Source organism: Anabrus simplex, chromosome 8 (genome assembly GCF_040414725.1).
Source record: "Anabrus simplex isolate iqAnaSimp1 chromosome 8, ASM4041472v1, whole genome shotgun sequence".
Taxonomy (NCBI): Eukaryota; Metazoa; Arthropoda; class Insecta; order Orthoptera; family Tettigoniidae; genus Anabrus; species Anabrus simplex.
Genome location: NC_090272.1, coordinates 10,882,053 through 10,904,803, shown reverse-complemented (window position 1 = coordinate 10,904,803; position 22,751 = coordinate 10,882,053). Strand labels below are relative to the sequence as shown.

The 22,751-nt window shown below is 38.9% G+C and overlaps 1 protein-coding gene across 6 annotated transcripts in view; it reads left to right on the top strand.

The window, feature by feature from the left end:
* Positions 1-22,751, top strand: part of LOC136879001 (zinc finger protein 665) — a 132,278-nt gene that overhangs the window by 24,427 nt on the left and 85,100 nt on the right. For 2 of the 6 annotated variants that reach the window (XM_067152680.2, XM_067152678.2), the window contains one exon: positions 7,234-7,520. The exons of the other annotated variants lie outside the window; for them this stretch is intronic. The gene's annotated coding sequence lies outside the window, so the exon portion shown is untranslated. The remainder of the gene's footprint in view (positions 1-7,233; positions 7,521-22,751) is intronic. 6 annotated transcript variants of the gene reach the window in all.

Here is a 22,751-nt window from a genome sequence, read left to right as displayed (position 1 = left end):
AAACAGTTTACAACAATGTGAACGAGAGAACACAAGATGCAGCACAAGATGGAAATACGTCCAGCGAAGAAAAAATTCACAGCTATTGGTCGGGAGTATGGTCGAACCCAATAGAGCACAATGCTGAAGCCCACTGGATCAGCTAACTGAAAGATAGAACTAATGAGGTGAAGCATATGGCAACCAAGGCTGTTGAGATAGGAGAAATACAACAGAGCATCAAGAAACTGCAGAACTGGAAGGCTCCAGTCATTGATCGTATACACTATTATTACTACAAGAAATTCACATGTACTCATTTCCTCCTGACTCAACATTTCCAGAAATTTTTAGACATACCGGCAACATTCCCAGCTTTCCTGTGCACTGGCATCACATACTTGAAACCAAAAGGTGAAAATCTGCAAAATCCAGCAAAGTACCGGCCTATAACATGTCTATCCACTATATATAAGATATTTACATCTATAATAGCCAACAGAATTCTGAAATACTGCGAGGAAAACCACATCATTGCCAAGGAGCAAAAGGGTTGCAAGAAGAATACCAAGGGGTGCAAGGAGCAACTGATTATCGACACTGTGGTCCTGGAACAAGCACACCGTAAATCCAGGAACCTATACACGTGCTTCATTGACTATCAAAAGGCCTTTGATTCAGTACCACACACTTGGCTCATACATTTTCTGGAACTATATAAAGTTGACCCCTCAATCATTCACTTCCTGAAGATGGTAATGGCAGACTGGAACACCTCACTTCAAGTTTCTCTAAGAAACTGCAGTGTTGCAACAAGACCCATACCAATAAGATGAGGGATTTTCCATTATGGTTCTGCATGGCATTAAATCCACTATCCTACCTACTGAACACAAGTGGGTATGGATTTAGCATTAAGAACAAGTGAGAAGAGCTATTCAGAATCAGCCACCTACTCTATATGTATGACATTAAGCTGTATACCTCTACAAAACCCCATCTCAAACATCTCATCTCAATTACCAAAACGTTTTCTTCAGATATAGGCATGCGGTTTGGATTGGACAAATGCAGAACCCAAACTGTCATCAGAGGATCCTACTCAGCACAAGGGACACCTTCTATTTTAAGCGATGAATCCATACAACAGCTCAAGGAAGAAGAAATGTACAGATATCTCTGTTTTCATCAGAGCACTCATAGGAAACATACCGACATCAAGAGAAATGTTACGCAGCAATACATAACGCCTCAACAAAGTAGTATAATCAAAACTGACAGCTAAACATCTTACCAAAGCAGTCAATACGTACGCCACACCACTGCTCACATACTCCTTTGGCATCATAAAATTTACCCAAACAGAATTTCAGCAGTTACAAACGAAAACAGCAGTTTCACTCACCCGGTACCATATGCACCATCCTAAATCTGCAACCGAAAGTCTTACACTCCCGAGATCAGAAGGTGGTAGGGGCTTCTTATCTATTGTCAATGTACACAGCAATCTGATATCAAGTCTAAGAGAATATTTCCATTTGAGAGCTGATACATTGTTTCTTCATCAAGCTGTTTGCAGAGCTGATATAAGTTTAAGATATTACCAAAATTTATTGGGATCAACCTATTCAATACAATTGAGTTTCCAAAGTTAGGATTTACATCTTATTACACTGATATAAACTATACACCTCTCAATCTGTCGTCGCCAGAAATGCCTGTTTCTATCCCACCTACAAAGGAGATGAATATGGCCATGTGGAAGCAAACACCTCTTCATGGGAAATACCCCCATGAACTGGATCAGCCTCATATCGACAAACCTGCGTCGCACGCTTGGTCTTCACCCAGAAACAGAAGGATTTGTTCTGGCCATCCAAGATCAAGTAATTGCTACATGGAACTACCGTAGATTTATCATGAATGATCCAACAGTTGTCTCAGACAACTGCCGCCTCCGTTCCGGAACTACAGTGAGCATACAGCATGTCATCTCTGGCTGCCCACACTTGGCCAACACCGATTATAAGCACCAACATGATCAGGTAGCAAAAATCATTCACCTGAAACTTTCTGTAAAATGTGGATTTCTTCAGTCATCAACTGCATATTGGAAATATACACCTCCACCCATTCTCGAAAACTCTTCATACAAACTACTATGGGACCGAGAAGTCATAACCGATGTCACGCTCAGCAACAATAGGCCAGATATTATTCTAATCGATAAATCAGAAAGATCCGCATCCCTTATAGAAATTGCTTGTCCAAATACCTCCAATCTGCAAACAACAATAGCCACAAAGATATCAAAATACACAGAACTGGCAATAGAAATACAGCGCCTGTGGAAACTAGAATCAGTCACCACAGTTTCAATAATAATATCATGTACCGGTGTTATTCCAAAAAGCTTGCACAGCTCTTGGGCCGCATTAAACCTGGATCATCACACGTCAAACTACAGAAAGCCACCCTCCTGAGCACCTGCCACATTGTGAGAAAGTTCCTAGGAACGACTTTTCCTCTGACTTACGCCAAACAGCATGAGGTTCCAGGCCGCAGTTCCAGTAATACTGAAGAACAGATTCCCAAAACGAGATAAGAAGTTGTTCGAAGTTGTTTGTATTTATTGTATAAATGTATATGCTGTAATTATTTCCGTTGTAAATATTTGTAGATGTATGTACCTATAGTTTCATAATCAAGAGGGCGACTCCTTGCTTAGGCCGAGTCTGCCCATTATGTTACCAGTACAAGCCGAGCCTTCCTAAATTGATATAATAATAGTAATATCATCTAATCCAGCTGCCTTGTTGTTCTTACATTGTTGTATGGCCTTTTGCAGGTCGTCATCATCATCATCATCATCATCATCAATGTCCCACTCCATTCGCCTGGGTGTGGTTAACAAGCCTCCTCCACTCCTTTCTGTCCTTCCACTTTTCCTGCTCCATTACTTGTGCCACATCCAATCCAGCTTCTCTAATGTTCTTCCAAATCTGATCCATCCACCTTCTTCTCAGTCTTCCAACTAGTCTCATTCCCTTAACTTTTCTTTCCAATTCCCTTCTTCCTACCCATTCTTTTCCCAATCTTTTTACATGTCCAAACCATCTCAATCTTGCTTTCTGTATGTTCAGTACTAACGGTTCTATATTTAGCTCTTCTATGATTTTAATATTTTGAATTCTATCTCTTCTTGTCTTTTCACCCGATGTTCTTAAAAATTTAATTTCTACTGCTTGGTTCTTACTATCTTGTCTCGTATTAGTTACCAGCATTTCTAGTCCGTAATGCAATTGGTATGAAATACTGTTTATATATGCAAGTCATTTTGTGAAAATGGCTTTGAAAGCTTATTAGTTTCCAGATGTTCTTGCCTTTGAATCTTGGTTCTTTACCTCATTTGTCTGTTTTACCATTTTTCAAAATCTGTTGAGGTATTTGATTTGGAGAAATGTTTGCATGGGTTTTCTTTTGCGTTGGATCATTACTTAATCGACGTAGTAATCTCCATGCCATATGGCTGCTTTTGCTCATGTCTAGTCGTCCTATCGTTTCTATCCACAGAGTTTTCTTACATTTGTGTTGTTATTAGCCATTGGTCTAACCAATTCTGTGCAATAGTTTTGTCACGAGCTGCACCATGTAGGATTCTCTTTTGCACCCCTGCTAGTAAAGTATCATGTTTCAACTTATTCTTTGTAAGTAATGGCTACTTTGAGTAGTTGTTCTCAGAAAGGTTTGAAAATCCTACCATCTGGCTCAGCAGCCCACTGGGGCTTGGTGTGCAGATAGTGGAGTGTCCTATGGGTAGTGTGGTGAAATCTTGTCTGTTAAAACGACTAATAAAGTATTTTTATAAAAATAAAAAATTCTATAATTCATATGATTTAGGAATTTTTAATTACATGGTCTCTCTGTTGTTGCAGATTTTAAGTTCCGTGTCCATTATAATAAATGATCATTTCTTCGCCTTTCTTTTAATAGCCTAGTTTATTAAGTACTTTATCAACATTAAATTCATGGAATTTTCTGGCATTCCATTTGTTCCAAGTACTCTTGAGGGAAGAAACACAGTAGAACCTCGCTAGTTCAAACTAAGTGGAACCGAGACGAGTTCGGAATGCTGAAAATTTGGATTGCCGAGGTTAATTCACTGTTGAGCCTTTACAAGCCTAAATAGAGCAGACAATCATAAATTAATTCCAGTACAGTATTACATTACATTATTGTATGCCGATATGTATGTAGTGTGCAAATAACAGTATTAAATGTAATATTGTATGTTATGCTCAAGAAATTCTTATGCATGGTAGTTTGAATTACTCTTACAGCATGACTTGCACTGTAGGCAGTGCAGCGGTCAAGGACACTTGACCATCGTTTTGGCTAGTTTTATATTAAGTTTTGCGCTGAGCTGTGACCTATCAACCTCTGCTGTGCTGTGTTTACTGAATTATTCTGGTTTTTGTTTTTAAAATGTCAGACAAGAGAAAACCTAGTTCGGTGTCATTAAAAGACAAACTTGAAGTATCGAAATGCCTCAATAAAGGTGAATTCGGTGTTGGAAAAGCAACCATTAGTGATAGGAAGAGAAATTGTTTGAATTACTGGTGAGTCACTGCCTGGCTGCATTAGCTTATGTTTTGGAATTTGCTGACATGATTTGAAATGAAAACTACCCATCACAAGTGTTACAAGTGAACTATGTAGGATGAGTGGAATGTAATTTTTTTAAAGACTTTATTGGCGAAGTACCATATAATGTTTCATTTATCATGACCTAACCTGTACTGTTATTTGTAGAGCATAAGATAATTTAATGACCTAACCTGTACTGTATAATGTTGTAACATAGGCATTTGTAAATAGTAGAATTCTGTCTGTAGTTCCTGGAAAGATCTAGAAAGTTGCATAACTTTTGTACTGGGTGTGTTACTTTGTTGGTATGTGTTCTAGAAAGTGTGTTCTGTTTATTCTGGAAAAATACGACTTTCGCGATCATGCGTATTCTAGAAGGTTAGTCTGAGTTCTCGATCGAAAGTAAGGTTGTGATTGGTGAGTCTAGGTGGCGATAGGGGACACGTGCACGCTGATTGGTTGCCTCCAAGGCCAGTAATTCCTATATATAGTGAGCGAGGTAGTGTTCGAAGGTATTCTGTAACCTGAATTCTGTCGGTCTCGGTTATCTGTCTGCGAGCAGCCTATCTGGATGACGTCCCTCCGGTTTTCGGGATGGCACACTCCCCGGGTAAGCACTCTTGAATTCCGTTCCTGCTAAAAATTCCGTAATGTTCCGATTTGGTTTTCATACAGGAGTCTGCCCTAACCTCGCCTAGATTCACCAAATTAGTTACTTATGACGCCTTAGTTTTTCTGCTAGACTTACCTGTTCGTTTTCCGAGGCATTCCCGTTTTGTTTCACTAAAATATGTATATTGTAGTTTAATAGTATTTCCCTTGGGGTTTGCCTCTCATAGTTTGGTATCACTTTAGGTACGGTACGCTAGATTCTGGATAACCTGTAAATTGCATTGTACTACTGCACTGGTAAGTAGATATACAGCTGATTTGTAATTTGAATTTACACTGCTACGAACCACCTATGTATATCACTGAACTTATAGCTCATAACTTGGAATGTATATGCAGAATTATCTTGTAAATAATATTTTTAAAATTAAGGATCACGGTGATTCATTTCGGAATTCGCTATCTAAGCCATGTCCATGCCTTTGGTAGGTTCCCAGCCCTTCCATCTTCCCTTTTTGTCGTTCACTAGTTGGCCCTACTGATAGTTACGTACTTGTTTTGTTGGAGATCTGCGTGTGCTAGCTACTGTTTTTCCGAGTGTGTAGTGTTTACTTATGTTGTGTATTGTGCTCTTACCCTCCCTTTTAACTGTGTTTATGCCTTGTTTAGTGTTACCACTGTAGTAGAGGTAACAACAAGAAGTGTACAGCTGCCAAAGAAATAAACAGCCTTGCTGCAAAGACACATGGTTTCAAGACGAGCAAGGATGGGGCGAGTTGGCCCCACAGCTGTGAGCTTTCTTTTGGGAGATAGTCGGTTTGAGCCCCACTGTTGGCAGCCCTAAAGATGGTTTTCCGTGGTTTACCGTTTTCACACCCCATGCGGTTAGGGGCGCGCAGCTGTGAGCTTGCATCCGGGAGGTAGTGGGTTCGAACCCTGCTGTCGGCAGCACTGAAGATGGTTTTCCGTGGTTTTCCATTTTCATACCAGGCAAATGCTTGGGCTTTAAATTAAGGCCACAGCCGTTTCCTTCCCGTTCCTAGGCCTTTCCTATTCCATCATCGCCATAAGACCTATCTGTGTCAGTGTAACATAAAGCAAATTTAAAAAAAAAACAGTAGTGTGTGGTGGTGTTTATGTGCAGTAATGCAACAAGGATTAACAAGTTACCACTTATGGTCATTGGCAAATCAAAAATCCCAGAGCTGTTAAAAACATTAATGTAATTTCCTGTGGTCTACAGGCATAAAAGCCCTGAAGATGGTTTTCAATGGTTTCCCCATTTTCAACCAGGCAAATGCTTGGGCTGTACGTTAATTATTAAGGCCACAGCTGCTTCCCTCCCACTTCCATTCATAGCCTTTTTCTATCCCATCGTCACAATAAGACCTACCTGTGTCGGTGTGACGTAAATCAAATTGTAAGGGAAAAAAAGAAAGTGTGGATGACCAGTGAATTATTCAAAGACTGATTTCATAACCAGTTTGTCCCTACAATAACAAAGTTCATTAAAGAAAATGGTTTACCGCCAAGGGCTTTACTTGTTCTTGATAACGTCTCAGTACACAGCTCAGTGGATGAACTCCTCCGTGGAGATATCAAAGATACTTTTCTGCCACCTAATGTTAATCCACCACTGCAACCAACAGACCAGTAGGTGCTTCAAAACACAAAATGTGCATTTAAAAAATGTTCTTTGGACACCTGATTCCTTAAAAAGGTCAGTGCGAAAGATATGATCTATAGGTGGGCTGAAGCAGGGGGAAAGGGGGAAATGTTCAACACCAATTTATCAGAAAATCATGGGCAAAGTTATGGCCCATCTTCATGTACATTGAGAGCACTGAACAAATTAATGAGTGTGCAGATATTCTACATTTTATCCAACAAATTCATGGGTGTGAGGGGACAAAAGAAACTGACTAGGACAAGTGGTTAGATATCAATACAGAAGATCGTCAGGTTATGACAGAAAAAGGAATTATCTTGTTACAGGGGAATCTGGTGAAGAATCAGATGCTGCGAATGAAGCAGACGATTCTACTCGGCTGATTTTCCACTCTGAAGTGGCAAAGGCATTAGAAACAGCTTTGCAGTACGTAAAGCAGAATGTTAATGCTGCAGCTGTTGACATCATGTTTATGAGGCGATTGAGGAACACATCTGCTGTGATTAATTCTTTACACCTGTGCAAAATGGCTGATTTTGTGCAAAAGAACGAGTGAAGTGTTTTACAGTACAGTATTATGTTATTACTGTAAATTGATCATCTAAAATAATCTGTAAATATATGAAATTGCTTTATTGTTCACTTATCTGTAAAACCATATCTGAGTTTGTCGTTATTTTCCCATTTCAGCACATTTGTAATTTTAAAATGTTGCTGATTTCAGTTTCGATTATCTGGTTTTCTTGTCGGTTCCACTCTATTCCTTTCTAAATCAAAAAATCACATTTTTTCAATTTTTCTTCATAGGATACACCATACTTGGTGCTTTAATCGTGTGAAAGAAAATGCTCCACAACTTCAGAAAGATATGTTTGTAAAATGCCTGTGTTTATTATGTCGCACTCTCTCATCTGTTTGTAAATGTCTATTCATGACACTTGCTACGCCCCACTCTGTCATATGCTTGTTGTTCATGTAACATAACTTTCATTTTTACACACGGTTTTCATCATGATTCAGAAACTGCTGAACTTGTTTGTGTAAAATTTTGCATGTAATGTGTTTTTTCTTATGTGAACTATGTGCTCTAGGCTATTTTCTTTGATACAAGGAATTTAACGTTTAAAAATAATTAAAAATACAGAAATTGATATGAAAAATATCAAATAGAATATATTAGAGATTCTAGAGTATGTTGTGGATATCATTTGAACAAAGAAATCGTATAGGTAATAAATTAATTGTAGTATATATAGTGCAAACTCCATTTTACATGTAAATACTAGGCTTGTGGTAAATCTGAATGATAGTTCATGTACTTAATGAATGTATGTGAAGCATTCAACATTTTATTTAACCCTTCAGCAGGCATGCATGCAAATTGTACATGACCAAGCACGTGATGTATTTTATACCCCACGCCTTAACATTATATAATAATAATAATAATAATAATAATAATAATAATAATAATAATAATAATAATAATAATAATAATAATACACTAATAATAATAATATAATAATTTTTGCGAGGGAGTGTGGAAAATCTTTCATAAGACGCTTGTGAGGGTCTGCACTCAACAAGTGTGTGAGATTCTTACCCACTAAAAACCACACTCCCTTTTCCCACAATGTTTATCTCCGCTCCGGAAACCACTCTCACATTACTTCAGGACGGATGTCGTGCTTAATGCATCTTGTGCTTCATCTTCCTTCTTCTGCTTTACTGTCTGTCGTAATCATCCAGATCCTTCTTTTTCTGATGCAGAATATTTTCTATGTAGACTGCCACCTGATCCCAAGACTCCTGACTTCGCAGCATTACCGACACAGTGCCTTCTGGTGTCAGTTCTCTCTGCATAACTTCTAAGCATGTTCTTTGTGGCAGCCAATGAACACGCACAAAGAAAGTATGTAATGCATCATCAATATCACCACAGTATATGCACACCGGACTAGTTGCTAGCCCTAGTCTATGCAGAAATTTCTGAAAGTATCCATGACCTGTCAAGAACTGTGTGAGATAGTAGTTCCCTTCACCATGATTTCGGCCAACCCATACGCCCAGAGAAGGTATCAGACTTTTCGTCCATTTCCCTCTAGAATCATCTTCCCATCCTGTTTGCCGTAGTTGCATTCTGCGACTAAGAGCCAAAGCCTTTGCCCGTCTCCTTCCTAGCTCTCCTTGTGTGAGCCGAATTTCTTGTCTTTTGAAAGCCAACAAGTCAATAGGAGCTCCTGCTGCTGCTACTAGAATAGCAGGTTCTGATACTGTACGACGTGTGCATGCAATTCGTAAAGGTGCTCTCCATTGTACAGCCGCAATTCTTGTCCGATAATTCACAATTTTTAACGATTCAGCCCAAATTACCCAACCGTATAGAAGTATCTATTTGACAGTTGACATGAGAAGCTGCCTTTTACTAGATTTCGGCCCCTTGATATTTCCCATGAATCTACTGAGTGCAGTCATGGTTTTTGCTGCCTTACCTGTTACCCGTTGGATGTGGTCCCATTATGTAAGCTTAGTATCAAGCGTTACACCAAGATATTTTGTGCTCCTAGCTGTTTCGATGACTGTGTGCGTGATCTGCATCGGTACAACAGTACATGAGCGCCTCTACGCGCCCGGTAGTTACAAGACTAAGCTACTTAAGGACAAATTTCAAAAACTGTGGTTTTCATAATCTTTATTTGCAAGAAATGTGCTGGCTCCTGAATTATTTCTATTCTTTCCTACCCCTGGCGGGCGCTGTTCTTTTGGAATTTAACAAAACCATTCAAAATGAGAACAGGAACATCTTTAGTAAATCTTTGAGAGATGTCGTTGGACAAGATGGTGAAGTGAAAGCTCTGATCCCCCAAACAACACTTGAAATCCACTGCTGTGGATGTAGAGGATGCTGTGTTGACTGTCTGTTTGCCGTATCTGGCGTACTGCACAATTTTCTCTTTTCTTGAACAAAGTTGGCAGCCCTAGCTAGCCTATACCGACACAGAAAATGGTGGAAAATTTGAGTTTTACGCTGTGTACATTTTAATTCGTGTAAATAAGAATACTTGTAGGGGTCGGTTAGTGGGCTGAGGAGAACCGTTGGCACCAGGAGGCTCGTAGTGAGGTTGCGCATGAATAAACTGCGCACAGTACTCCAGCCTACAAGATCCTTCTTCAAGACTAGCATCTCTGAATCGCTCGTACATTCTCGCGTAACAGATTGCCGCTATCATATGCCAAGAGTATTGAGCAGTCCCGCTAAATTCAAAAAACTTTTACATATATTTTTCTTACATATGATCGATCAATGCGGGAAAATTGTGATGAGGACAAATAATTTTTTGATGATCGATGCCATAAAACAATAGTTTGAGAAACGATAGATGCGGGGAAATTTAACATTGGTTTATATGGAACATTTTTGGGAGCGAATAAATTCAACGATGAATACGGGAAAAAGACAGTTCGGGAATGATGCATCGAGGTTCTACTGTATTTGACTTGCATTAGTATTGTTTACAATCGCCCCTTGCCATCCTTTTTCATTATGTCTCAAGACTGTTACGCATGCGCGTGTTGTTAAAATTTTCCGCTTGAGGATCTTCCGGATTTCTCTTTTTGAAAGTTGGCAGGTATGCTCCTACCGTTTCTGCCATTGTGGATGCTTTCTGTTGATACTCCAGACAGCTCCACTGTATCACAGTGAATCTCTGCTTCTGCCATCATGCCAATGAGGGAATCTAGTTGGCCGTGACGTGATGGTGTCGTGAATGAGTGCTGGGAGAGCTTACACTAGCAAACGATCATCTATCTACCGCAGTGCTAATTCTGTGTGATTTTGATGGCTGCTTACAACAAGATTATTTCACTGCAAGCTTTTCAAAATTTCACTTGATATTCTGTTGTCCCAATTGTAAACACACACATCTACCATGCAGCGGAGCTTAAAATAACCATACAAACTTGTACCTTCACAATATAAACCCACTTTCTTGAACTATCTTGTAGCTACGAAGTTCACGTGTACTTTCATGTCCAAATATAATAATAATAATTGTAATAATAATAGTAATAATAATTTTTTTGCGAGGGATTGTGGAAAATCTTATATGAGACACTCGTGAAGGGTCTGCACTCCATAAGTGTGTGGAATTCTTACCCACTAAAAACCAAACACCCATTTTCCCACGATGTTTGTTTCTACCCCAGAATCGCTCTCGCATTACTTCAGGGTAATGTTGTGCTTTTAGTCATTAAGACTTCTTCTTCCTTCATTTATCTTTCACTAATGTTCAAAAGCATCCAGATCCCTCTTCTTCTGGCGCAGTACACTTTCCACATATTCTGTCACCCTATCCCAATATTCCTGATTCCTCAGCATCACAAGCACAATATTATCTGGCGTCAATACTTGCAGTTCAGCTTCCTCAGTACTTCTGTCTGTCAACCAATGATCGTACACGAAGAAAGTATGTAGGACGTCATCTATATCACGACAGTAAATGCATTTTGGACTGCTGGCTATGTTCAATTTGTGCAAAAATTTACGGAAGTATCCCTGCCCTATTAGAAGCTGAGTAATGTAGTACTTTACCTCACCATAAATCCGTTCAATCCACTCATTTAAACATGGTATTATTTGCTTTGTCCATTTCCCTTGAGGATCACTTTCTCGTCTCGTTTCCAGTGCTCCATTCGGCCTACGGGCTAACTTCTTTATGCGTTTCTATCAGAGTTCTCTTTGAGTATGCCAGATTTCCTGTCGTTCAAAAGCAAGTAAGTCAATAGGCACTACTCTAGCTATGGTGAGCATTGCAGATTCGGATACCGTACGATATGTACATGCTATGTTGATAAACTTAACCATAATAGGTTAATATGGTTGTTTAGTCCCGTATTCACTTGTCTGAATCTATTCACTGACGAAAGGAATGGATGATTTCCCGAAACATGTATGGTAAAATAAAGTTTCCTATCATTATAAGGTGTATTGACAAGGCGGACTGAAGTAAAACTATTTTAAATAGTTCTGTAATAGATGCTCATGCTATTTGCAATGCTGCTCTTCGTTGTACCACAGCCATCATTCTCCTATACTTTCCTATCTTCAGTGATGCAGCCCATACCTCAGAGCCAAACAGAAGTACTGATTGGACTGTTGACATCAGAAGTCGTCGTTTGCTGGATTTTGGGCCTTTGATATTGCCCATGAGTCGACTAAGTTCAGTCATATATTTTGCTGCTCTGTCTGTCACCCTCCAGAAATGGTGCCAGAATGTGAGTTTGGTATCAAGCGTAATGCCTAAATATTTCACACTCTTAGTTATTTCAATGGCTATCTCTCCAACTTGAAATGACACAATGGTCTAAATTATTTTTCTTGTCAAAAGAACAATTTCTGTTTTATGATTAGCAAGTGTTAGTCTGTGGTTATTCATCCATCCTTTTATCTGTCGCATCACTTGATTCAGATTAAGTTGCGCCAATTCCAGATCACGGGTCACTATCGAGACAGCCACATCGTCAGCATAACCTATAAGTGTTGTATCTTCAGGCATCTCTAGTTGCAGTAAGCCATCATAAGTAATATTGCAAAAGGTCTGGGCTAAAAATGGATCCTTGTGCTGCACCAGCTGTAATCCGTTTAGTCTCTTGTCCACCCTCTTTATTATACAGCAGTAAGCGATCCTTCAAATAGTCTTTCAATATTCTCATGAGATGCTCTGGAAGCTTGAATGTTTCTTGAAGTGCTTCCAACATGTCCGTCCATCTTGCCGAGTTAAAAGCTTTCTTCACATCCAAGGTCACAAGAAGCGCCACTTTACGGGAATAATGATTGCCCATTTGTGCTCTTTTGGCAGTGTTCACCACTTCTAATACTGCATCAACTGTCGAATGCCCTTTCTGAAAGCCATGCCGACGAGGTGACAAATCCCCAGTTTGCTGAACTGCTGCAAGTATTCTGGGCTGTAGGAGCTTCTCTAAAACTTTTCCTGCACTATCAAGCATACAAAGAGGTCTATACCCTCCAGACTTCCCTTTGCTGATCAAAACTAACCGGGCCTTTTTCCATTGATTGCTAAATAACCTGCCATGAGGCCATTGTTGTACATTTCCAGCAGCAACTGTGGACAGAATTCTGCCGTTATCTTCAGCACTTCGGCTGGTATACTGTCTGGCCCTGTGGCTTTCTTATTTCTGAGAGAACTGGCTCTTTGTAGTTCTTCTGTGGTGAAAAGCGGTATGTCAGTTGGTTGCCTTACATCTTCATCAGCAATCCTCCCTATATGGTCAGGGAACAAATTATCCACTATTTCTTTCATGGTTTGTGGATCCATGGTTGGATTTGATAGCGCCTCAAGTTTCTTCAAGACGACCTTATAACCCAGTCCCCATGGGCCGAGATCTACTTCCTTAGCCATTGCCCACCATCTGTCAGGTTTACTTCTCTGGATTGTATTTTGAAGTTCTTTCCTTGCTGATTTATATTCTGCCATGAGTGAGACATCTCCCTGGCTACCTCTAGCTGTCTGTGCTCTGCGCCTCAGTTGTAGACAACGTTTCCCCATTCCACAATTTCTTCAGTCCACCAGTACGCTGGACGTTTACAGTTTCGCGGTTTCCTTCTGGTCATAGATTCATCATAAGCTTGTTGAAGGAGTCGCATGGTCAGTTTGACACGTATGTTAGCCATTTCATTTCCTGTATGATCAGAGTATTTTCTTGATATGTCCATTTCTCTATGTAGTGTATGAAGAAATTTCTCTTTATCTATACTGGCTGTATTCTATTGTTGGTTTGGTAAATTGCACGACATGGTCCTTAGCTGCGGATCTTCTTGGAGCACATAAAAAATGATGTATTGGTGATCACTTCCCGTATAGTTCTCTGCCACTCGCCATTCAGCGATCCTCGATGAAATGTTTTCTGATGCAACTGTAACGTCAGATATTGTTCCCCTACAGCCTGGTCGTTGGAAGGTTGGCACGTTTCCGATGTTGATGATAATCAAACCTGTCCTAGCAGCCATCTCCATTATACGTCGTCCTCTAGAGTCCGTATGTGGCATGCCCCATTCTAACACTTGGGCGTTGAGATCTCCAGCAACCCCCAGTCTGTTGTCCATTCCCTGTAGTGCATCTTCAAGGCCATCCAGTTTTGTCTGAAAGTTGCTCACAGACTCATTCGGAGTGAAGTAAGAGCTCACAAATGTTATTCTGTCAATCAGGACCCAAACAAATCCATCTCCACACCCATAATCTCTAACAGTAAATTTTCTCAGATCTGGTATCCAAATTGCAGCTGTCCCAAAATTGTCTGCGAACCATCCTGGGTGATCCCTGTTATGATACTGTTCACTGAGTAATAGTAGATCTGATCCTTCCTCAAAGATCAGCTGAGTCAAAAGATTGTTTGCTGTTTGACTTCTGTGCACATTTGCCTGAATAATTCGTATCATTTGTGTTTGCTTTTAACCTCCTCAAGAGCTTGACGAAATATAGCGCAGGCACCTGAGCCAGGTACGTGATTTTGTTTATTCTCTTCTACGCCCCTGTCTGTACAAATTATACATCGTGGATTTGCTTTGCAGCCTGCTGCCTTGTGTTTAGTTCTCCACACTTGAAACAAAGCTTACTTTTGTCTGGGCCTTTGCAGATATGCGCATGATGTCCATAAGAAAGACATCGAAAGCAACGGGGTACGACAATTCTTTTTCGTATCCTGCAGTAGAGCCATCCTACTTTGATTAGACTAGCTTCCAGAAGTTTCATAGCTGCTTTGTCTTCCAGCTCTACTATGTCGAGTTTCTGCCCCCTGCTGTTCGGTTTTGTGACTATCATTTTTATCTCGGCATTGAAATTCCCCAAATACCTCCTTACAGCATCTACATCCACAGCGGTGAATTTCAAGTGTTGTTTGGGGGATCAGATGTTTCACTTCACCATCTTGTCCAACGAAATCTCTCAAAGATTTGCTAAAGATGTTCCTGTTCTCATTTTGAATGGTTTTGTTAAATTCCAAAAGAAGAGTGCCTGCCAGGGTTAGAGAAAAATAGAAATAATTCAGTAGCCAGCACCTTTTTTTTTTTTTTCAGGAGCTAGCACATTTCTTGCAAATAAAGATTATGAAAACCACAGTTTAGACTAGGATAAAGCTACGTATTGTTTTTGAAATTTGTCCTTAAGTATTCTAGTCTATCAATTCATATACAAATGGAACAGAAACAATTTATGTTTTAAGAGAGATTATCCCAAACAATCACTAGTCACCTTCAAGGTCAGCGTCTTTTGAAATTGTTAGGTGTGTCTGTTTGACTTTCCACTAAAATACCAACGATCAATGCATTTTATTGTATCAAATTCCTTTATAAAAGTTTCACATTTTTCAGTGAGTGAAGAACGAGTTGATGTGCAACACAATGAACGTTTACCAAGTTATTGATTTTTTCAGATATTTTTGTTACCAAACCATTACGACACCAGTCATACATGGTGTTCCATCAGTCCCTATATCTGTTAGTTTTGTACCTGTGAGGAGTTCTCCAAGCCCTAACTGAAGCAATTCTGTTTCTAGAGCTTCCATACAGCCATCACTTGTGCATCCTCCAATGACACAACAGAAAGAAATGTCTCATTCACCTGATTTTCTTTTAAAAAGCAAATGTAACGTATCGCCTCCTCAACAGATGTATCTCTCTTTTTTTAATTCTATTTGTTTTACGTTGCACCGACAGAGATAGGTCTTAAGGTGATGAAGGGATAGGAAAGGCCTAGGAGTGGGAAGGAAGCAGCTGTGACCTTAATTAAGGTACAGCCTGAGCATTTGCCTGGTGTGAAAATGGGAAACCATGGAAAACCATTTTCAGGGCTCCTGGCAGCGGGGTTCGAACCCACTATCTCCCGGATGCAAGCTCACAGCTGTGCGCTTCTAACCGCACGGCCAACTTGCCTGGTAGATGTATCTCTTGATTCACTGAGTAAGATACTGACATATGAACCTTTCTTAATTTCACATATCAAATCTTCACTAAGATCTGAGGCAATGTATGAAATAAATTCTCTGCACTATTTATCATTCACATACTTCCCTGAATCGGTAACATTCAATATGCTTAACAATGCAACCAAACCTTCAGTATCAGTGGAGGATCAGTTATTTTTTGCAACATGATAAGATGCCATGAACAGTGCATTCACATACTGTAACATTAGTATCCATTTTCATTATGCACTTAGCTGAAGGTGTACATTCAGGAATTTCCTTGAAACTTTCATCCTCCTGACACTTTGAGTGAGGATAGGATTTTTCATGTTTTTTTATAAGTTTCCAGTTTAAATTGTCCTGAAAATCCAGATAAGACTAGAACTTTAGTCAGCAATATTGGGAAAGTTCTGAGAGGATTCGCCGTGCTGACCACATGACACCCCGTAATCTGTAGGCCTTCGGGCTGAACAGCAGTCTCTTGGTAGGCCAAGGTCCTTCAGGGCTGTAGTGCCATGGAATTAGTTTTTTAATACTAGGGAAGTTACTGCACAGTTTACACTTCACAATTCCTTCTTCATAGTGCAGCCACGGTAGTAATTCAAGCCACGATTGCTGATATTTCGTTGCCTGACAATTGAAATTTCGACGTATTTTTAATGTTTGACTTATTATTTTGAACACTGTAAATTTTTACACTGGTCATTATCGTGCTGAACACTCAGTCAGGACTTCCATCAAGACATATTTTCTCACATTCATTCCCTTCTGTATCACTTTGTGTTACATTTTCGCGCCTACTTACTCACATCAGTCAGTTTGTGTAGCATTGTTTGTTTCATTTTGCCAATTTTCGCAGGTATAACACAGAAATGTAAAACACGTAATAGACTACAATGAATTGACCACCATTAAATACCGTGACATCATCGCAAAATGGCCAACACACATGAAAACAAATAAAAATGGAGAGAGTCTAGTTGACCTGTGTAGAAACCATAATTTAATCTCAAAATCTACATGTTTTAAGATAAAACCTCAAAAACTCAAAACATGGAAATACCCTGACTACACTAAAGGAGAATGGTAACTGGATTACATCTGCATGGACAATTACCACCACAAAAAGATCTATAACGTCAAAGTCCTCCGAAGAACAGACACAGGTTCAGATCACTACGTAGTTAAAATAAACATTAAGCTCACTCCTGAGAGGAGACTTATAAGCAAGACCCTAAAACTAAAAGAAAAATAGATCTTATCCAGCTAATCAACAATGAAAATTACCAAAAAGCAACTGAAAAAAATAAAAAATCACAGATAAACTTGAAGACTTAGTATACAACCTTAAACAAATTGCAGAAAACCTGGCTCCAATTAAACCACGTAAAAAACACCAATGGTGGAACAGTGAATGTGATGAAACAGTGGAGAAAAGACATCGGGCATGGCTACCACATCAGTCCCAAAAAAAAAAAAAAAAAAAAAAAAACAGAAATATCCTATCAGAATCAAGTAAAACAGAGAAAAGAAACTACCCAAATCTTAAGAAGAATAAAAATACAGCATCATAAGGACACACTGCAGTTAATTGAAGAACAGTTCAGTAAAACTCAATCAAGGGACATTCAGAAAACAGCTTCAAAAATATGAACCCCCCCGACTGTACTGATGAAGGATGAAAATGGTAAGCTGGCTCATAATATTAAAAACAGTGCAAAAATTCTGGCAAAATGTTTCATCAAGCTTGTAAATTGTGAGGAACCTACAGAACTCCTTCATGTGGATACCAACACCCCAATAAAAACATCACCAGAGAACATCAATCCCCCCACAATAAAGGAAGTCAAATCAAAAAATCAAATCAAAATCTCTTTATTTGCAAATACATTATTGTCAAGCACTAAATATTAAATTAACAACAAGAAAATTTTCCTATAATACAATGTTATACAATACACGCTAACATTTTTTTCTATTAAACACACAGCTCATCCTTAATAAATTTATATTGTTTACAAAATTCTACTTATAATATCTCCTGTACTACTTACAAATATAGTCAACTGATATACAGTATGTGGAATTACTTCATATGATACTATACAACTGGTATAAGATTAAAAGATTAAAATTTACATTGCATTTATTTACTTTTTTTTTTACCATTCTGGAACCTAAGTAGCATAAAGACCTGCTGCGTCTTAACCAGAGCCCCTTTTGCCACCACTTTTCAGAGTTCCTGAAGGGCCTTCACAGCTACCGTAGTGGTCCCAGGGCCCTCGAAGTCCCCACTGTACTTCACCCCTACAGGCAGTCCCCTACTTTGGCTGTCCAAACTCCTTAGACCAGGGGATGGAATTAATTTATTCACACACATTTTTTTTATTTACATTAACCTGCATTGGTCGAATGCCCTCTAACATTTAATTTATTTTCCCTGTTGCTGTTTATTCTCTTCTTGAATATCTGTACAGATTTTGGAAAAGGATGAAACACTACCCCTGATAAACTGTTCCACTCCTTCACACCCTTCCCAATGAATGAAAATTTACCCCAATCGCTTCTGCTAAAAATCCTTCTAATTTTATATGTGTGGTCAGTCCTGCCGGTATAATTATTTTCCAACTGAAGCCTCTCACGGATATCTCCCCATGCTTCTTCTCCTGTATAGGCTCTATATAATCCTATAAGTCTAGTTTTCTCCCTTCTCTTATTTAAAGTTTCCCACCCAAGTTCCTTTAACATTTTTGATACACTACTCTTTCTCCTGAAATCCCCTGTTACAAATCTTGCAGCTTTCCTCTGCACACTATCTATTTCTTTTATTAGGTACTCTTGGTGAGGATCCCAAACACTGTTTGCATATTCCAATAATGGACGAACCATACTTAAGTAACTTTTCTCTTTTAATTCTTTGTTGCATCCTTTAAGTAGCCTCATTATGACATGTAACAATAGTCCAGTGACGGACCATTTATATTGGTATTATAAGTGGTATGTTCCGAGCTGTCAGCGGAGAAATGGCGTGGAATGACATTAATAGACGAATAAGTTTGAGTGGCGTTTATAAAAGTAGGAAAGATCACAATATGAAGATAAAGTTGGAATTTAAGAGGACAAACTGGGGCAAGTATTCATTTATAGGAAGGGGAGTTACGGATTGGAATAACTTACCAAGGGAGATGTTCAATAAATTTTCAATTTCTTTGAAATCGTTTAGGAAAAGGCTAGGAAAACAACAGATAGAGAATCTGCCACCTGGGCGACTGCCCTAAATGCAGATCAGTAATGATTGATTGATTGATTGATTGATGTATGCTTTCCCAACAATGTCATCCACATGACCCTTCCAGTGCAAATTACTTTCAAATCTCACACCTAAGTATTTGCACTTGCCATCTTTTGGGATAACTACCTCATTCAAAGTATATTCAAATTCAGTTTTAAAGCTCCTGTTTGTAAATGTTGTAACAGTTGATTTGCCTCCATTAACCTTCATATTATTCTCTTCAACCCATTGTTGGATACTCTCAAGGTCCCTTTGTAATTCTGAACAATCGTCAATGTTATTTATTTCCCTATAAACAATTATGTCATCTGCATACAATATTATTTTTGATGTTATATTATTCCCTAAATCATTTACGTATATTAAGAAAAGTAACGGACCGATTATACTACCCTGTGCAATTCCCTTCCAAACTTTCTCTTCCTGCGATACATTATTTCCTACTTTGACTTTCTGAACCCTTGAATTTAGAAATTATTTTATCCAGCATGTAACCCTTACATCCAATCCTATTCCCTCCAATTTCTTTAATAATATTCCATGTTCCACTCTATCAAAGGCTTTGGAAAGATCTATGGCTATGCAATCTAACTGGCCTCCTGTATCCAATTGATCTGATATGTCCTGCTGAAATCCCTCCAGTTGTGCCCCACAAGATACTTTGTTTCTTAATCCATACTGGCTCCTCATGAACCAATTTTTATCGTCACATATCCCTCTGATGTACTTTGATATTAAACTCTCCAGTATTTTACAAACTATACTGGTCAGGCTGATTGGTCTGTAGTTCTCTGGTTTCCTTTTATCATCCTTTCCTTTGTAAATTGGTATTATTATAGATTCTTTCCATTGCTTTGGTATTACACTATTATTTGACATAGTCAAAGAGAAATTTTAAATGAGGCACTATGTACCACCCCATTGTCTTTAACACCTCCCCAGTAATTTGATCACTTCCTGCTGCTTTTCCTTGCTGAAGCAGTTGGATTTCTCTGAAAATATCTTCATTTGTGAATGATAAGCTTCTTGTTTCCCTCTGTGCCTCTCCCTCTCTATCTCCTGTTTTGGTTTCCAACTCCTGACAATCCAAACACAGTTAAAAGGGAAGGTAAGAGTACAATACACAATATTAGAAAACACTACACACTCGGAAAAACAGTAGCTGGCATCACGCGGGTCTCCAACAAAACATGTATGTAAACATCAGTAGGGCCAACTAGTGAACAACAAACCGGGAAGATGAAAAGGCTGGGAACCTACCAAAGGCATGGACATGGCTTAGATAGCGGATTTCGAATAAATCACCGTGATCCTTAGATTTTAAGAATATTATTTACAAGATAATTTTACAAATACATTCCAAGTTATGAGCTATAAGTTCACTGATATACATAGGTTATTTCGTAGCAGTGTAAATTCAAATTTCAAATCAACTATACATCTATTTACCAATGTAGTTGTACAATGCAATATACAGTGATGTGAAAAATGTTATCCAAAACTTAGCGTACCTAAAGTGATATAGAACTACCAGAGGCAAACCCCAAGGGAAATAATATTAAACTACACTCTACATATTTTAGTGAAACAAGAAATGGGAATGCCTCGGAAACGAACAGGTAAGTCTAGCTGAAAAACTAAGGCGTCATAAGTAACTAATTTTGTGAATCTAGGCGAAGTTAGGGCAGACTCCTGTATGAAAAGCAAATTGGAACATTACGGAAATTTTAGCAGGACGGAATTCAAGAGTGCTTACCCGAGGAGAGAGCCATCCCGAAACTGGGGGATGTCAACCAGATAGGCTACTCGCAGACAGATAGACCAAGACCGACAGAATTCAGGATACAGAATTCATTCGAACACTGCCTCGCTCACTATATATAGGAATTACTGGCCTTGGAGGCAGCCAATCAGCGTGCACGTGTTCCCTATCACCACCTAGACTCACCAATCACAACCTTACTTTCGATCGCGATCTTTGACTAACATTCTAGAATACGCATGATCGCGAAAGTCGTATTTTTCCAGAACAGACAGAACACATACCAACAAAGTAACACACCTTGTACAAAGTTATGTAACTTTCTGGATCTTTCCAGGAACTATAGAACAGAATTCTACTATTTACAAATGCCTATGTTACAATATTATACATTACAGGTTAGGTCATTAAATTATCTTATGCTCTACAAATAACAGTACAGGTTAGGTCATGATAAATAAAACATTATATAGTACTTCGCCAATAAAGTCTTTAAAAAATTACATTCCACTCACGCTACATAGTTCACTTGTAACAGTAGGAATTTGGATTCCTTTTCCTTTTTGATTCCTGATATATGAATACAGCTTTTTCCATTTCCCTTTGTGGTCATTACCCTCTTGAAGTCCGACTCGTTGGCTGAATGGTCAGCGTACTGGCCTTCGGTTCAGAGGGTCCCGGGTTCGATTCCCGGCAGGGTCGGGAATTTTAACCATCATTGGTTAATTTCGCTGGCATGGGGGCTGGGTGTATGTGCTGTCTTCATCATCATTTCATCCTCATCACGACGTGCAGGTCGCGTACGGGAGTCAAATCAAAAGACCTGCACCTGGTGAGCCGAACATGTCCTCGGACACTCCCGGCACTAAAAGCTATACGCCATTTCATTTCACCCTCTTGAAGTATGCCGTTCATATAATTCTCTTTTGCTTCCTTTTTCACTCTATTCAGTTCCCTCATTAGCTGTTTTCTAGTTTCTCTACTCTCCCTACCCTCTTTGATTTTCCTGTTTACTATTCTACATTTTCTTTTTAATTTTCTTATCTCCCTTGTATAATAAACAGTGTCTGAGGTCATTTTACCCTTCTTAACAGGTACAAATCTCTTCTCTCCTTCCCAAATGATTCCTTTAAATTTAGTGCAAAGTGTATCCACATTACTCCCTTCACTTATCCAACAACTGAATTGTGATTTAAGGAAAGTCCCAAATTCATCAACTTTAGTTTTTCTGCACAATTTCTTGTCTTGAATGACCCTCTTATTAAGCCTTTTTGGTACCAGTCCTACATCCATTATTAAAGCCTTATGGACACCTATTCTTTCAATTACCTCAGTTTTATCAACAATTTCCCATGGTTTAACCAAGAATACATTTAGTAAGTTATCGAGTCGGTTCTTGTACTACCTGTGTAAATCCTCCTTCCCAAATTAACTTATTTGCCAGTTTCTGTTCATTGGCTTCACTTGCAGCTCCATTCCATTCAACTTCAGGCAAGTTTAGATCTCCCCCAATTATTACCATATCATTATTATTGTTTTTATGAGTATAATCTAGTATTTTCTCAAATATTTCCATGTCTCTTTCCTCTCTTCCAGGCCTGTATGTTCCTATAATTCCCACCTTCATAGTATGACAAACTAATTTTATCCCTAATACTAGCTGATGTACCCGTGCTTCGCCACGGGATTCTCAGAAAGACTCACTTTGTGGTTTTCCTAACTGAAATTCCATAAGACATTACAAAAACGTAAGTATGGATGTAGCGATTAAAAGCAATGCTATCATATAAAATACTTGATCAAATGGAAAG